General features: G+C 43.2%; 1 protein-coding gene across 2 annotated transcripts in view; it reads right to left on the bottom strand.

The window, feature by feature from the left end:
- ATP2A3 (ATPase sarcoplasmic/endoplasmic reticulum Ca2+ transporting 3) overlaps positions 1–16,667 on the bottom strand; it is a 324,456-nt gene that overhangs the window by 98,704 nt on the left and 209,085 nt on the right. The gene's annotated exons all lie outside the window — the stretch shown is intronic.

Raw genomic sequence — 16,667 nt, 5'->3', positions numbered from 1 at the left:
AAATCTCTGAGGAATGCTTCCAGCACCTTGTTGAATCTATGCCACGAAGAATTGAGGCAGTTCTGAAGGCAAAAGGGGGTCCATCCGTTACTAGCATGGTGTACCTAATAAAGTGGCCGGTGAGTGTATATACCGTATATACTCGAGTATAAGCCGACCCCTAATTTTGCCACAAAAAACTGGGAAAACTTAATGACGAGTATAAGCCTAGGGTGGGAAATGCAGCAGCTACCGGTAAATGTCAAAAGATACCAATAAAAGTAAAATTAATTGAGACATCAGTAGGTTAAGTGTTTTTGAATATCCATATTGAATCAGGAGCCCCATATAATGATCCATAAAGTTTATGATAGCCCCAAAGATGCTCCATATTAAAATATGCCCCATATAATCCTGCATAAAGGTTAATAGCCCCATAAGATGCTCCATAGACACATTTGCCCAATATAATGCTGCACAAATGTTGATTATGGCCCCATAAGATGCTCCATAAAGATATTTGACCCATATAGTGCTGCACAAATGTTGATTATGGCCCCATAAGATACTCCATACAGACACTTGCCCTATATAGTGCTGCACAAACGTTGATTATGGCCCCATACAGACACTTGCTCCATATAGTGCTGCACAAACGTTGATTATGGCCCCATAAAGACACTTGCCCCATATAGTGCTGCACAAACGTTATGGCCCCATAAGATGCTCCATACTGACACTTGCCCCATTTGATGTTGCTGCGATAAAAAAAAAAAATCACATACTCACCTCTCCGTCGCTCAGGCCCCCGGGCACTTTCAATATTCACCTGACTTCGTTCAGGCGGCGCTCCATCTTCAGCGTCTTCTGCACTGACGTTCATGCAGAGGGTGCGAACTAACTACGTCACCGCGCCCTCTGACCTGAGCGTCACTGAGTATAGTGGGCCAGCCAGCTACTGAATCCCCACCCCGCAGTGTGTTATGCATTATGCACAGTGCGGTGCTGGAAGGCGGGAGACCTGGGGGAGCGTCTGACAAGCGCAGTGCGCATGCCCAGGAATCCCAGCCCCGCACTGTGCATAATGCATAACACACTGCGGGGCGGAGATTCAGTAGCTGGGTGGCCGCACTGCCCGCACAGGCGCAGTCTGCAACCCAGCAGGTGAGGTCAGACGGCCAATGCGCAATGCACCTGCCCAAGGCAGAAGAGCACAGCGCAGGCGCCGGATTTCCGAGGAAAACAGCGCTGAGGGGGCGGCGACCAGCGCCCCAGAAGATATGACTGACGGCAGTTTGGCGCTTCAAAGAGGGGGGTTCAGACCTGCCTCCAGGTCTAAAGAAAGGTATTTGGGCAGAATTATAAATACCTTTATTTGGGGAATAACAGCAACAAAAACTAAAAGAGCCACCTTGGTAGAATGCAGCTTTACTGCTGCACAAGGTGGCTCTTTTAGTTTATAACGGCTGGAGGGGGTGACAGTGTCCCTTTAAGGTCTGAAACCTTGGTCAAAGTTATCTGAGCATACAAATCTCGAAGGGTGCCCAAAACAATTTTCCGTTTTCTAATTTTTACAATTAAAAAAAAAATGTATTTTAGGCAAACAATCTATGTTGTCAAAGAAAATGTGTCATATTTAACTGTAGTACTTTTAGAGATCCTTTCATCTTAACTTGCTTAACAGCTCACAACAACAATAATTTTGACCACTGTACATTCCTATTGAGGCTGTCCACACCTTGGTGTTCACTGTTTCATAGACATTCTGATGTTCTATATAAAGCTAACACCCTCCATCATTAGTGAAATGGACCAATTGAATTTTGTTAAGGATCCATCACAGCTTCATTAAGAAGGCAAGATGAAATCACAAGAAAAATTGTACAGAAGCAAAGTATTAAAGCCAACAATTCCTATATTATAATACAGCTAATTCAAAGGAACCATAATATTGTAACAGACAGGTACATTCAGATCTAAGTGCTACTGCCTGCTCTCAATGCATCAAAACATTTAGTGGTTTGCTACTATACATGTATATACCTTATATAAGCAATTTGTAAAGACAAAAACCATGTAATGTTTCTTTAAAGGCATTGTCGCAAATAATATCATTGCCCGATTGTCTTATTAGGGAACTTACAGTAGACATTAGAGAGGGACACCTCCTACTCAGCAGTCTGACGAGACATAATGAGGGAGCAGTTAATGACCTGGCAGACTTGAGCAGCCATTGAATAACAAAAATGGCCAATTATCTCCAACATTTCTCTAGAAAGACAGGTGGTTCTCAGATGATAGAGTGCTGAAACCCACCAAACTGACATGGATGACCTAACAACCCGATATTGTAGGTCATCAATGTGCTAGTCATGGGTAACCTCAAACCTTTCACAAATCTATATTATATACACACACATTATACAAACCAACATAAGCAACATAGTGTCAACATCAACAAAAATGTATATTAAGGTACAGTGTGTGGTTGCCAAATATTAAGGCTGTGTGCACACGATGCGGTTTTGCTGCGGTTTCGCAGCGGATTTTTCCACGCAGAAACACTGCAGAACCGTAGTGTGATGTACAGTACAATGTTATTCAATGGAAAAAAAAAAGCTGTGCAGATGGTGCGGAAAAATCAGTGCGGAATTGCTTCGGATTTCAAAGAAGTGCATGTCACTTCTTTTGTGCGGATCTGCAGCGTTTCTGCACCCCTCTATGATAAATATTCGCAGTGGCAAAGACCGCTGAAAATCCACACAAAATCCGCATCAATTCCGTATAAAAAATGCACAAAATCCGCAGCAAAACTGCGGCTGCGGATTCTGCCAGGAGATGCGGTTTTTGTGCAGAAAATTTTGCACCTCTTTTTCTACGTGTGCACATAGCCTAAAAGTTATTTTTATGTAGGGAACTGGAAGGAGGCAAAGGAATTCTTCATAAATGTTAAAAATAAGTACAAATTAGACATTATCCTGCTGGAATTAATATTGTAAATTAAGAGGCTTCCAGCCAAGAATAGGTTATTCAGCCAGGAGCAGTTTAAAAGCATAAAAGTAGTCATTCTCACCTTACCTATGAGCTCTTTAGTTGCTGTGGAGATGACATCCCGACACAGACATGTGCCTGCTCAGTCTATCACTGACTGGAGGGGTTTCGGACTACAGCCATTGGGGGTTGAGGGGTTACTTGGAAATATTGTGGTAGTAACGAGCACAATATTAACAGACCAGTAAAAGATAATATACACACAAATGGAGACCTAGCCTAGCCTAGCCTGGAGATACCGATATAGTTCTTGGCCGGCTCATGAATGCAGCTTCTCTCTGCAACATTTCAGAGTAAAACTTACATCGCTCCAATAAAAATCAGTGGCTAGTTTCTGCTGCCTGTAGTTTGAGAATCATGAATCCATCTAATGTCGGTTCCCTTTAGAGCACCAGACATGTTGCCTATAAAAACTTAGACTTCACTATCTACAGTGTTCAGATATAGTAACATTTGTGAAGTATACCGTAACTATAGCAGTAAATCTATACATCAGCGCACACACAACACTTGGTCACCTTTTCCCCAGCATTTCTTGCCTTATTCCAGAGACTTATTAGAGAAAAGTAATGAAATAAATCATCTTATTGAATAAAGAATAGAGCTGCAATTAGTACAGACATGAAAGTTGCTCTATTGTCTGTATTATACAGAGTTACTATTTAGAGGAAGGAAGTGGGGGGATTAAGGTACAGGTTGCTTGGAGATGTGCTGAGAATGACTGTGAAAGTTAATGAATAAATCATGAAAACGAAGATGGCATGTAGTAAACAGGCTGACATTAATAGCAATGCATTCTGAAATATATTGCCTTTGAACACAACAGCTTGGTTGCTATTCCAGATTGAAGAATAGAATAATTACTGTATGTTTGCCACTTTAAAGCACAGAGCAAGCCTGGCAACAGGAACAGGTTTATGTAAAACACTAATCCTTTGTTGAAAAGTAGTGTAAGGCTATGTCTCCACGTTCAGGATGGCCGGCGGTATCGCCGGAGCGGCGAAGCCGCTCGGCGCTAAGCCCCGCCCCCTTTCTGGGACGCGATCATGCCGGATGTGTTAACTCTTCACATCCGGGATGATCGCTCTGTCCCATAGGGCCCTGTGATATGCCTTGCGGGGACGCTGCATCCCCGCAAGGTGTACGGACATGCTGCGATCTGAAAAGACGCGCAGCATGTCCGTAGTCGCAGGGCCGCCGCATGCGGGTTTCCACGCATAGTGGAGACGGGATTTCATAAAATCCCCTCCACTATGCTGGAACATCTGGACGCTGCTTGTTTGACGCTGCAGCTCTGCGCAGCGTCAAACAAGCAGCGTTTCCTGACCGTGGAAACATACCCTAAGAGTTGCACATGTATCACATGCCCAGACCAGACCTTCCACAGCTTTTTGTTTATATGCTCTGGTGTTTCCAAGACTACGCTATTACCAATACCTTATAGGAGAATTGCAAAAGTATAATATATATATATATATATATATATATATATATATATATATATATATATATATATATATATATATATATATATATATATATATATATATATATATATATATATAGTGGTGCAGTGAAAGGTGTAGTGCTGGACGGAAGATATATTTCTCCAAGCAGGATAAGTATTAGCCTGTTAATTTCCTAAGGTTGAGGACCTGCAGTGATGTCACGATCACGTGATCAGCCCATGTGATGGGTACCTTACCTGTGGGTGTGGCTATAGACTATGTAATGCAGTTTCTTTTGTTTGGCATGTTATTCTGGGTTTGGAGCTGGGCTGGAATGAGCCTGAACTGTTTTTCTCTGCCACAAAGGTTGGTGACAAGACTGTTAGCAACCCTGGGAATGGCACCTGGCGGAAGCCGCTGACTTGGCAGCCGCTTAGTTCAGCCCGTCCCGTGTAAGGGTGAGTCTGAGACCAGTGGTTCTCCAAGCTGGAGTATGTTTGGTTTTTTCTCTTACTTTCTGTCATGGACTGTTTAAAGTGTCAATAAACTACTGAAGTTTGGACTGGAAGCCTGTGTGTTGCCTCATTACTGCGGACCTACCACTGCTCACCCGAGCCAAGCCCTACATTTTGGTGGGGAATGCGGGCAATCGCAGTGAGGCCAGGCTATTTTTGCTTATTTTTACTCTGTACTCTGCCTTATGTCCTGGGTGAAAGGAGTGGCGCAGACCCAGTCGGGGAACTCTGCAGAAATGGAGGCCACAATAAAAGTGCTTGTGGATGCTATGCGACAACAGCAGCAGGCTACGCAGCAGCAGCAGCAGGAAACCAACCAGCTGTTGATACAGCATATCACAGCGTCGCAGACAAGAGGAGCTTCACGGGGAATCCATGATGTCCGGAAAACGGTTCATACAGCGATCCCCAAAATAGAGAAATCCGATGACATCGAGACATACCTGGAGATGTTTGAGGGAGTGGCTGAGCGGGAGACACTACCCCGGGACCAGTGGGCAGAAGTCATTGCTCCGAATCTGGCTCCAGGACCTATGAAAGCCTATCAAGACCTATCCCCTGAGCAGAGGGAGGACTACGCAGTCGTCAAGGGTGAGATACTGGCACGTCTTGGGGTAAATGTGTTGGTCCGGGCCCAGCGGGTACATCAGTGGGAGTTTAACCCCTCCAAGCCAGCTCGCTCCCAGTATTATGACCTGTTGCACTTATTTCAGAAATGGTTGCAGCCTGAGGTATTGTCTCCCGTGGCCATGCTGGACCGCATTGTGACTGATAAATTTTGGAGGGGTTTGCCCCACTCCCTCCAATCATGGGTCGGGCAAGCATTCCCTACTAATGCGCTCCAGATGATGGACCTGATAGAACGATATGGGGCAACCAAAGAGCTCCAGGGAGGGACTCCCCGGAAGGTGTCCGGAAGGTTCCCCAAGTCTCCACCCCTGGCTCGGCGAGCAGAGCCCAGGAAGGCCACTCAAGACTTGTCTGGAGGAGAAAGAGGCCCCATAGTCTGCTGGCGGTGCCAGGAGCCTGGCCATATGAGAGCTGACTGCCCCCACCTGGCTGAGCCCATGGAGAAAAACTTTGGGTATCGCCAATCCCATTATTCTGAACTGATTTGCGCTACAGGCATCCAGGAGGGATCCAATATGGGACATTTGTGTAAGGTGGATGTAGACGGTACCCCAGCCGTGGCCCTACTGGACTCAGGGAGTCTCGTGACCCTGGTACGAGCCAGTCTGGTTCAGTCCAGTAAGTACACTGGTGGAAAATTGGGGTGTTATGTATACATGGGGACTTAAGACTATCCTACTGCACTAGTGGTGATAAACACGCCAGCGGGGAGGCGGTGCCACGAGGTGGGGGTTGTGGTTAACTTACATTATGAATTGATACTTGGTAGAGATTTTTCTTTATTTTCTGTACTTTGGCCAACAGTTGTCTCACCCAGTGGACAACTGCTGACACCGGTGACAACCAGGTTACATGCTCCAGAAGTGGGACATGAACCTGGTAGCCCAGAGGAAGAAGTGTTGGCGGTAGGGGTGTCCTTCCCTTCGGTGGAGGAGGGGGAAAGGAAAATTCTCCCATAGAAGTGTTGGCCGGGGATGTGGAAGACTTGCCGCCAGGACCTGAATTGTTAGACTTAAATGTGTCGAGCGATAATTTTGGTACAGCGCAACTCCGAGACCCTACTTTGACTCGGGCCAGGGAAAATGTACTGTTTATTAACGGGGAACCCCAACAACCTGGGGCAGCCACCGAGTTGCCACGCTTTGAGCTAAACAGAGACCTGTTGTATCGAGTTGAGAAAGTACGTGGGGAAATGGTAGAGCAGTTATTGGTACCTCAGGCCTATCGTAGGCTGGTAATGGACCTAGCGCATGCGCATGTACTCGGTGGGCATTTGGGCCAAAAGAAAATCCTAGACCAAATTTTGCAGCGGTTTTACTGGCTAGGGGTCCATGAAGAAGTTAAACGGTATTGTAATTCCTGTCCTGTGTGCCAGGTAACCAGACCCCAGCCACACTTTCGGAGTCCTTTAGTGCCTTTACCTATTATAGAGGTGCCTTTCGAAAGAGTGGCAATGGATCTGGTCGGTCCTGTCAATAAGTCAGCAAGGGGGCACCAACACATCCTAGTAGTTCTAGATTATGCCACCCGGTATCCTGAGGCTGTTCCGCTGCGCCACTTGTCAGCTAAGCTCATAGCAAAAGAACTCATGGGTATGTTTTCTAGGGTGGGGATTCCACAAGAGATTTTAACAGCCCAAGGAACCCCCTTTATGTCAAAAAATATGAAAGAGCTCTGCCGCTTGTTAAATGTCAAACAGTTGCGCACCTCAGTTTATCATCCCCAAACAGATGGGCTGGTAGAAAGATTCAAAAAGACGCTAAAGAGCATGCTAAAAAAACATTTCAAAAGATGGGAAGGATTGGGATCTTTTACGCCCATATTTGTTGTTTGCAGTACGGGAGGTGCCGCAGGCATCTACGGGGTTCTCGCCCTTTGAATTATTGTATGGCCGACATCCCCGGGGCTTACTTGATATAGCCAAAGAGGCTCGGCAGAACCAACCAACCCCCCCACAAGAGTGTAATAGAGCATGTTGCAAAAATGCAGGAAAGGATGGAGACAGTCCTACCATTGGTCCGTGAACATATGGAAGCAGCACAACAGTCTCAGAGTTGGGTCTATAACCGGGAGGCTCGGGTAAGAACCTTTAGTCCTGGGGATCGGGTATTGGTACTTGTGCCCACAGTGGATAGTAAATTTCTGGCAAGGTGGCTGGGGCCCTATGAGATTATGGAGAAGGTGGGACCGGTAGACTTTAAGGTACACCAACCAGGTCGGAGGAAGCCAGAGCAGGTTTATCATATTAATTTGCTTAAACTGTGGAAAGACAGAGACCACCTTGGCGGGGATAGTTCGCTGCCTGCATTTTCTGTAGAGAAGGCTCCATTACCTCTGAGTGAGTCAGGAGAAGCTTTGTCTGTAATCAAAATACCAGATATTTTGTCTCCTAAACAGGTTCAGGAGGTCCGGGAGTTTGTTAGCCGAAATACGGACGTTTTCTCTGAGCTCCCTGGATATACCTCCATAAGCCAACATGACATTGTTACGGAGCCACAGGCCAAAATCCAATTAAAGCCATATTGGGTGCCTGAGGCCCGGCAACAAGCCATATCACGGGAGGTGGAAAATATGTTACAATTAGGGGTCATAGAAGAGTCGCAACGTGACTGGGCCAGTCCAATAGTCCTAATACCTAAGCCTGAAGGGACAATAAGATTCTGTAATGACTTCAGAAAACTTAATGAAGTTTCAAAATTTGATGCTTACCCCATGCCCCGGGTGGATGAATTGATAGAGCGGTTTGGGCAGGCACGGTATTTTTCAACCCTTGACCTTACAAAAGGGTATTGGCAGGTGCCCCTAACAAAGGCAGCTAAGGAAAAAACGGCCTTTGTAACGCCCGAAGGGCTGTTTCAGTATAAGGTATTACCCTTTGGTTTGCATGGCGCGCCGGCGACGTTCCAATGGTTAATGGATATTGTTCTCCGTCCCCATCGCCGTTATGCCTCAGCCTAACTGGATGATATTGTTGTGTACAGTGCAGACTGGGAAAGTCACATACCCAAGGTACAGGCGGTGATAGATTCCCTCCAACAAGCAGGGCTAATAGCCAATCCAAAGAAGTGTTTCATAGGGATGGAGGAAGCTCGGTACTTGGGTTATGTCATTGGGAGAGGGGTCCTTAAGCCCCAAATAAACAAAGTGGAGGCAATGCAGAACTGGCCCCTCCCCTCACAACAAAGCAGGTAAAAGCCTTTTTAGGCTTAGTGGGATATTACAGGCGATTTGTTCCCAACTTTGCAACGTTGTCCGCGCCTTTAACAGACTGCTTGAAAGGGAGGAAGTCTGTGATGGTCCAATGGAATGATCAGTTAGAAGAGGTCTTTGTAAAGTTAAAATCAGTACTGTGTGGTACACCTATTCTGATTACACCCAATTTCAAAAGAGTTCATCGTACAAACCGATGCCTCAAAGATAGGTCTTGGTGCCATGTTGTCTCAAGAAATTAACGGAGAAGAGCATCCCGTTAGTTTCCTGAGCCGGAAGCTTACCCCAGCCAAAAGCAGGTACAGTATTGTGGAGAGAGAGTGCCTGGCCATTAAATGGGCACTTGAGTCTCTTCGCTATTATTTGCTGGGGAGAAAATTTTCGCTTGGTGACAGATCACTCCCCTCTTACATGGATGAGTCAAGCTAAGGAGAGAAATGCACGAGTCACCAGGTGGTTTCTGTCCCTGCAAAATTTTAAATTTTCAGTAGAACATCGGGCAGGCAGACTAGAGGGGAATGCAGATGCCCTGTCCAGAGTCAACCGTATAATAATAATAAATCACTTGGCACTCAGAGGGTTTTTTGTCAAGATGAAAGGTGAACATCCCATTTATTTGTGCTAGAGCGCTAGAGAAAAGGCGTATATTCGCCGCTATAGCGGCCCCCGGGAGCACCCTACACGGCGCCACGGACCTGGTATTTCAAGCGCCATCTATAGCGGCGAATATACGCCTTTTCTCTAGCGCTCTCCCTCAAGTTGTTGCTCCAGGATCTCTGAGACGCTCCAGGTGCACTCTCCATCCCGGGCTACCTAGGCTCACATACCCCCTTGTTTTATTGCTCCCAGTCTTGTTAAAGATATTTCTGATGAAGGTCTTGTGATTTGACCGAAAACGTTTAAAATCTTTGAACTGGATGCACAAATAAATGGGATGTTCACCTTTCATCTTGACAAAAAACCCTCTGAGTGCCAAGTGATTTATTATTATTGATTTGACGGGCTGGAAACCTGACTTGTGCACCACATAGGATCCTTGAGTGCCGTGTGTTTTGTCTTAATCTGCAGAGTCAACTGTATGTCATGTGTCCACCCCCATAGGGTTGAACAAAGGGGGGAGGTATATGGTGCAGTAAAAGGTGTAGTGCTGGACGGAAGATATATTTCTCCCAGCAGGATAAGTTTTCGCCTGTTATTTTCCTAAGGTTGAGGACCTGCAGTGATGTCACGATCACATGATCAGCCCATGTGATGGATACCTCACCTGTGGGTGTGGCTATAGACTTAGTAATGGAGTTTCTTTTGTTTGGCACATGTTATTCTGGGCATGGAGCTGGGCTGGAATGAGCCTGAACTGTTTTTCTCTGCCACATATGCCGCAAAGGATGGTGACATGACTGTTAGCAACCCTGGGAATGGCACCTGGCGGAAGCCGCTGACTTGGCAGCCGCTTAGTTCAGCCCGTCCCGTGTAAGGGTGAGTCTGAGACCAGACCAGTGTTTCTCCAAGCTGGAGTATGTTTGGTTTTTTCTCTTACTTTCTGTCATGGACTGTTTAAAGTGTCAATAAACCACTGAAGTTTGGACTGGAAGCCTGTGTGTTGCCTCATTACTGCGGCCCTACCACTGCTCACCCGAGCAAATCCCTACTATATATATATATATATATATATATATATATATATATATATATATATATATATATATATATATATATATATATATATATATATATATATATATATATATATATATACATATACATACATACATACATACATACATACATACATACATACATACATACATACATACATACATACACACACACACCGGCCACTTTATTAGGTACACCATGCTAGTAACGGGTTGGACCCCCTTTTGCCTTCAGAACTGCCTCAATTCTTCGTGGCATAGATTCAACAAGGTGCTGGAAGCATTCCTCAGAGATTTTGGTCCATATTGACATGATGGCATCACACAGTTGCCGCAGATTTGTCGGCTGCACATCCCAAAGATGCTCCATACAAGGCAGGATGGATCCATGCTTTCATGTTGTTTACGCCAAATTCTGACCCTACCATCCGAATGTCGCAGCAGAAATCGAGACTCATCAGACCAAGCAACGTTTTTCCAATCTTCTACTGTCCAATTTCGATGAGCTTGTACAAATTGTAGCCTCAGTTTCCTGTTCTTAGCTGAAAGGAGTGGTACCCGGTGTGGTCTTCTGCTGCTGTAGCCCATCTGCCTCAAAGTTCGACGCACTGTGCGTTCAGAGATGCTCTTAGGCCTACCTTGGTTGTAACGGGTGGCGATTTGAGTCACTGTTGCCTTTCTATCAGCTCGAACCAGTCTGCCCATTCTCCTCTGACCTCAACAAGGCATTTCCGCCCACAGAACTGCCGCTCACTGGATTTTTTTTCTTTTTCGGACCATTCTCTGTAAACCCTAGAGATGGTTGTGCATGAAAATCCCAGTAGATCAGCAGTTTCTGAAATACTCAGACCAGCCCTTCTGGCACCAACAACCATGCCACGTTCAAAGGCACTCAAATCACCTTTCTTCCCCATACTGATGCTCGGTTTGAACTGCAAGAGATTGTCTTGACCATGTCTACATGCCTAAATGCACCGAGTTGCCGCCATGTGATTGGCTGATTAGAAATTAAGTGTTAACAAGAAGTTGGACAGGTGTACCTAATAAAGTGGCCGGTGAGTGTGTGTATATATATATATATATATATATATATATATATATATATATATATATATATATATATATATCTATATATATCTATATATATCTATCATCAAAGTAATAAAAAATGCCGGTGTTTTGTACGCCAGAAATGCTACTCCAGTTCCTGGTTGGAGTAACACAGAGGTGCAAGCAACAGAGGGAATGAGCCAAATTCATTAACTGGCATGCAAGACTGGCATAGTACAAGCGTGCACTAGACCAAGTTCGATGAATCGGCCTCTTTGCTTTTCTTGTCTTTTTAACCCCTTAACGAACAGAGGTATTTTTGGTTTTGCGTCTTCATTTTTTGCACCCCTTCTTCCGAGAGCTATAACTTTTTTATTTTGGGGTCAAAATGGCCATGTGAGGGCTTTTTTTTTGAGGGACGAGTTGTACTTTTGAACTACACCATTGGTTTTACCATGTCGTATACTCAAACACAGGAAAAAAAAATTCCAAGTGCTGTGAAATTGCAAAATAGTGCAATCCCACAGTTTTTTTTTTCTTTACCATGTTCACTAAATGCTAAAACGGACCTGCCATTATGATTCTCCAGGTCATTACCAGTTCAGAGACACCAAACATGTCTAGGTTCTAGTGATGAGCGATATCATAAAAAACACTGGAGTACAAGTCCATATTTTGTAAAAAATTATTATTGTAAATTTTATTAGATCATAATTCACAAAAGATAAACATGTACAAATTGAGATCAGAAAAACAAAATAAGCAAACCAATTCAGCAAGGGAAACTAAAGTAGCACAGTCCAAACAGTGTGAACTTCTCATGATGCCGTAACCAAGTAACAGTAAAGTGCATATTTGGGCAGACACACAAGGGGGCAGAGTAATTCATGTAAGAACTCAATTGGCCCTACTCAGAGGCGCAAACAGTTAGAATGTACCAATCATTCCCACCCCGGGTTCTTACCCATCACATGGCATCAAAGAGGATCCACACCGTAGCCCCTCTTTGTGGCTCTTCCACTGGATTGTGAGCATGTATGAGAGATCTAGATATATATGTTCCATCTTGGGCTTTTGTTATTCTAGTGATGAGCGAGTATACTCGTTGCTCAGGTTTTCCTGAGCATGCTCGGGTGGTTTCCGAGTATGTGTGACTGCTCGGAGATTTAGTTTTTGTTGACACAGCTGGATGATTTACAGCTGCTAGCCAGCCTGAGTACATGTGGGGGTTGCCTGGTTGCTAGAGAATCCTCACATGTAATCAAGCTGTCTAGTAGCCACAAATCATGCAGCTGTGGCAAGGAAAACGAAATCTCCGAGCAGTCACAAATACTCAGACCACCGAGCATGCTCTGGAAAACCCGAGCAATGAGTACACTCGCTCATCACTACTAGGTTCTTTTTCATTTAAGTGATGAAAAGAAAAATTCCAAGGTTTGTTAAAAAAAATTGCGCCATTTTTCGATACAGATAGCGTCTCTATTTTCCGTGATCTCGGAAAATAAATAAAACATGCCCCATTAGTCATATGGGGATTTTTGGTAATATAACGCATACTTTACCCATAATTAGTGATGAGCAAATATACTAGTTACTCGAGATTTCTCGAGCATGCTCGGGGGTCCTCAGAGTATTTTTTAGTGCTCGGAGATTTCGTTTTTCTTGCTGCAGCTGAATGATTTTCATCTGAAAGCCAGCATAAGTACATGTGGGGATTCCCTAGCAACCAGGCAACCCCCACATGTACTTATGCTGGCTAACAGAGGTAAATCATTTAGCTGCGGCGAAGAAAACTAAATCTCCGAGCACTAAAAAATACTCGGAGGACACCCGAGCATGCTCGAGAAATCTCGAGTAACGAGTATATTTGCTCATCACTAATTATGGGTAAAGTATGCGTTATACTACCAAAAATCCCAATATGACTAATGGGGCATGTTTTATTTATTTTCTGATTAATAGGGAACTAGTTATCTTGGCACTTATAGATATTTGCATTTTATTATTTATTGGTTTACATACTTGTGTATATTATCTTCAAGGTTTGTAGCGACTCACACATTGAATTATTCCAATGGTCCTATTTTTGTGTGTCAAAAATACAAAATATCTGTGACTAAGAATTTTGAAAATATTTAGGTTTTTGGCATATTCCAGAGTATGGTTATCATGGAGAATAGTAATTTTTATCATGTCAGTGATCAGGTATATTTACAATTGGTTTTAAATGGTTTTAACAATGTAGTATTGATTACCGTTCTAATAAATATACACACATTTAGCTGAACATTATAACTTGTATTCATCGTCATTACTCTGTTGTATTTCAATATAGATGTAGCACCCTTAGTTACTTGGCGCATATTTAATGGCAGTGCAGGTTTCCTTTGTTATGACCATTTATACAGAGAAAGATGTCAGTCACTGATAGGACCGCCAACTGGACTGAGAAGCGCAGAAGAGCGCAGTACTTTAAATGATTAATATACAGTTTATAATCTTCTCATTCCACCATATCAATATACACAGCTCACCCTGCTCTATAACATGGTGTCTGCAGATTGGACTGCATTTTCAGGGTAACCGGATTCCTTCAAAATAAAAATAAAAAGATATGGCAAGTGTTGCTGAAGTTTCTTCTGATGCTGAATGTAGACTATATTTTGAAGTTGAACGCCATCAGAGCCATGGATTCAACCTCAGGAACAATACCAATACATGCCAGTCAGTGACGGTAGTGTAGTATTGCTGGGTTAGATTTTAGTTAATTAATTAGACACAAGCATCACGTTGCCTACTTTTCATAATGCATCCTGTTGACACCTCTTTCCCTGGTAAGCAGTGCCCAGCCATTCACGTGGTGTAAAAAAAGAAAAGATTCATCAGATCAGGCTACTTTTTTTTCGCACCCCTCAGTGGTTCAGTTCCCATGCTCACATACCCAGTATTGTAATGCTTTTGGTGGTCAAGAATACCATCTCTCTTGACAGATACTATAGTCATCACCAATGATATTCTTTCCATTTTCAGTGGTTTTAATGTTATTTCATACAATATTTAACATTGTATGTGGAAAAAGATAGATAATTGTCAGACTATTTATTTTGCTCCATTATACAGTGCCATTAATTCCACAGCGCATTACAGGCATCATCATCACTGTCCGCATTGGGGCTCACAATCTAAATTCCCCATCAGTATGTCTTTGGAGTGTGGGAAGAAACCGGAGAACTCGGAGGAAACCCACACATATAAGGGGAGAATATACTTTACTTCAGAAATGAATTAAATTACTTTGAAAAAAGAAGAAAAACGTAAAATAGAATAGACAGTAAAACAATAGTTCGTGATGTGTACTACAAGAAAATTTACAGCAGCCATCAGATTGGCCACCACTGACAATACTTGTGTGAAAATTTCACAAACAAATTAACCATTAAATAAAACGCTTTCAGCATCAATTTTTTCCTTCTAGATTATTGCAATTCATTCACTACTTAACAAAACGGGATATGTATGCAAGTTCCACTACTAGATGTGAACCAGAATTGTTATTAAACATTTAGAGTTGGAGGAAACACGTCCTACACTTTAAATTGCTGAAGCGCTTTACTAACCATGTCACACTTGACATTATTCCCCGTATTTCCTTTTCATTCACCTTCTGTATAGACTATGTGTCAGTACTGCACTATCCTGGCTTATGTTACAGAGACTTTATAAACACACTTTATGAAATGAGTTCTGATGATTTGCACAACAGCACAATGAGTGTGGGAAACATCCTCAAGTCAAGGAATAAGTGGGAAGAGGAAGGTCACAAGAGGATACACACTTAATCATCACTCACATTTGGCTAAAGCAGGGGCAGTGCAGGATATGCAAATTAAACGTATAGTTATGTAGTCCTGCCAACATTTAAAACCTAATAACTATGCGCCATAAATTCACAGTTAAGGATTAAAGCGCCGCCAGCTCCTGAAATATAGAAAAAGCGGTGTGAGTTCCGAAGAGAAAACCAAAGTGGTTTAGTAACTTCTCTTTTGATGGATACAGAACACTCAAAGTTCAAGGCTATGATTGGAGCCAGTGATCACATGATTTAGGACAGTCTGTCCAGCATAGACAAGCTGCTGGATCCTAACAGACCTAGATCAGCTCTGCCAATTACCTGAGTCTCAGTAGTGGGCGGTTTTCACCTGTTAATGAGGCTACCATGGGTGCATAGTAAAATAAAATAATATGTACCTAAAAGAGCTTTTCTGATCTCTAGAAAATGAACAAAAGTAATACTTTTTCAAAGAAAAAATATTTCACATCAGAGAAAAAAAAAAAAAAATTATATATATATATATATATATATATATATATATATACACACACACATACATACATACACACTAGATGGTGGCCCGATTCTAACGTATCGGGTATTCTAGAATATGTAGGTAGTATATAGCACAGGCTACGTACTATATTGAACAGTGACGTAGTATATAACATAGCTGCGTAGTATATAACAGCTACGTAGTATGTAACACAGCGTACGTAGTATATTGTAGAGCCACGTAGTATATTGCACAGGCACGTAGTATATTGCACAGACACGTAGTATACAACAGTCACGTAGTATACAACAGTCACGTAGTGTATTGCACAGCTACGTAGTGTATTGCACAGCTACGTAGTGTATTGCACAGCTACGTAGTGTATTGCACAGCTACGTAGTGTATTGCACAGCTACGTAGTGTATTGCACAGCTACGTAGTGTATTGCACAGCTACGTAGTGTATTGCACAGCTACGTAGTGTATTGCACAGCTACGTAGTGTATTGCACAGCTACGTAGTGTATTGCAAAGCTACGTAGTGTATTGCAAAGCTACGTAGTGTATTGCAAAGCTACGTAGTGTATTGCACAGCTATGTAGTGTATTGCACAGCTATGTAGTGTATTGGTCAGCGACGTAGTATATAGCAGAGCCACGTAGTATATAACATAGCCACGTAGTATATTGTAGAGGCACATAGTGTATAACAGAGCCACGTAGTATATTGCACAGTCGACGTAGTATATGACAGAACCGACACAGCCACATAGTATATAGCACAGCTATGTAGTATATAACACA

This window comes from Ranitomeya variabilis, chromosome 3 (genome assembly GCF_051348905.1).
Source record: "Ranitomeya variabilis isolate aRanVar5 chromosome 3, aRanVar5.hap1, whole genome shotgun sequence".
NCBI lineage: Eukaryota > Metazoa > Chordata > Amphibia > Anura > Dendrobatidae > Ranitomeya > Ranitomeya variabilis.
Note: the sequence above shows the minus strand (reverse complement) of the source record. Positions and strands in the feature narration are given on the sequence as shown.